Source organism: Alexandromys fortis, unplaced genomic scaffold, assembly GCF_014885135.2.
Source record: "Alexandromys fortis isolate MF-2015 unplaced genomic scaffold, M_Fortis_MF-2015_v1.1 scaffold_47, whole genome shotgun sequence".
In the NCBI taxonomy this organism is placed as follows: domain Eukaryota; kingdom Metazoa; phylum Chordata; class Mammalia; order Rodentia; family Cricetidae; genus Alexandromys; species Alexandromys fortis.
This window is the reverse complement of record NW_026067957.1, coordinates 6732212-6734381: the sequence shown is the minus strand read 5'-3', so window position 1 is coordinate 6734381 and position 2170 is coordinate 6732212. Positions and strand designations below refer to the sequence as shown.

Here is a 2170-nt window from a genome sequence, read left to right as displayed (position 1 = left end):
AACAATTATTCCGCAGGACATTTCCATAGGTCACAACTGAAAGGCTTAAAGTCACAAACTGAGTCAAAAAGTTTTGGTCAAAGAAACAGCACCAAACTTTGAACTTACATATTTACAAATAAAACATACAAACATACATGGAAAGAAATAGGATTAATGTAATAAACATTGCTTCTAAGCCTTAACTATAGGCCTCTAGAATATATTAATTAATTTAAATGGTAGATTTCCAGGACGGACTACATCATGTTCATTCTTATAAAATTTAATTGAATGCCATTTATTATGACAAAGTAATTATCATTTGGTAATTTGTGTATATTATTGAACTCTAAAATCAGAATGGTTAGTGGCTGTTGACTTATTTTGAATTAAGCTGAAACTATCAGATAATTTTCAACTGAAGGAATGAATTCATATTAATATCATGTGCAGAAATGAAAAGACACTTTTGTGAGTTAAGATAAATAGGTGCTGTTGTTCCCCACTCTCAGGGTCACTACTGGGATGCTGCAGGTCCCATTATATGTGTCATTCGGGCTGATGTTGAGCGCTCTGGTCAGTCATGTTGTTGTCCTTCTTCAAGTAGGTGATGTTCAGATATAGAGCCATAGAAGCAAGCAGGCAGGTTCCATTTTCACCAGTCACATTGTAATTAGCCACAGTGGGGTTTGTGGGCACAAGTGATGGCAAGGGGCTAGGTGGCACAGTGGTCGGGGAAGGTCTGTCCTGCATGCCGTGTGTCTCTTCTTTGTTGAAGTTGCTATTCGACAGGTAGGCCTGAATAGTAACATCACAGAGTGTGATGGTCACACTCCCATGTGGACCTCTGTCGCACTCAAGCATCAATGTTTTGTTGATGTCTGCCTTGATGTCAGATGTGGAGTCCACATAGTGGATCCCTTTGGTTCTGGCGTTGGGGAAATTCTGTGTGTCTGACACGCTGTAGGTGAAGCTAATGTGCTGGACACAGTAACGTGTTGTGTTTCTCGTGAACTTGAGCGTCAGTAGATATCTGCTTCCAAAAGCAATGATGACTCTGGGTTCAGAAGCATTTTCTCTAATACGGGAACTGCTACTGTTCAGTACTTCTGCAGAGGACGGCAGCGCAATGACGAGCAGTGGCTGCCTGGTGCTGGGGCTGCCATGTCTGTCCTGGAGTTGAAGTTTTGGATGAACACCAGTTTGACCCTGATTTTGCTACAAGAAGTCCAGTTTGAACATGACTCTTCCCGATGCCAGAGAGGCCACATTCTTCGCGTCTAACCATTCACTGAGAGCTCTTCATTCAGGCCACGATCGAGAACTCATACTTGTGCAACCCCGAGGAGCACATCTGCATCACCAAGGCCTTTTCCTTTAATGTCTTCAGCATTCAGATTCAGGCTTTCACGGTCGAAAGTGACAGGTTGGGGTCTGTGGAAGAGTATGTGCAGGATGGTAACAACATGCTGATCCCCATCGCTGTGGGCAGTGCCCGGCAGGGCTGGTCCTCATCGTCCTCGTCATCTACCACGTCGGCAGGAAGAGGAGTCATGCTGGCTACCAGACCACACAGCCTGGGGGGCGGGCAGGTGTGCCAAAGACGCCCAGAGGTCTGTTCTTATGTCCCAAGCTTAGATAGGTGTGGAAGGGAAACATACTTTCTGGCAAACTGTTTCCAAATCTGCTTTATCAAATGTGAAGTTCATCTTGCAACATTTACTATGCACAAGAATAACTATTGAAATGACGGTGTTAATTTTGCTAATTGGGTTAAATATTTTGCTACCTGGTTAAATGTTAATGTTACCAAAGTAGAGCTCTAAGGAGAACAAGAAGGCTTTTTGGAATCGCACGGGCTCCCCCATTTGACTTTTTAAGATTTGGTGTTTGGTTTCTTCATTCTTTTATTCGGATTTAGCCTTACAAAGGGAATTTCTGGTCTGAATCCTTGAGCCTGGGGAGGACGACTGATGGTTCTGCTGCACACTGCAGATGCTAGCAGGGGCGAGCAGGAAGCCCTGTCGCAGAGGCACACACAGGCTCAACCTCTGGACATTCAGCTGGGCTGCTGGCCTGGGGGCCGGAATCTGGCATCTGGCTGGGGCACCAGTGTTTTGTGCTCTGCCACCCATGCGCTGGGACTTTTATAAATAGAAAATGGCATTATTTTTATTTACTTTTTTTT

The 2170-nt window shown here is 44.3% G+C and overlaps 1 pseudogene; it reads right to left on the bottom strand.

The window, feature by feature from the left end:
* Positions 1-458: 458 nt before the first annotated feature.
* On the bottom strand, positions 459-1537 carry LOC126507744 (lysosome-associated membrane glycoprotein 1-like; annotated as a pseudogene).
* Positions 1538-2170: the final 633 nt, after the last annotated feature.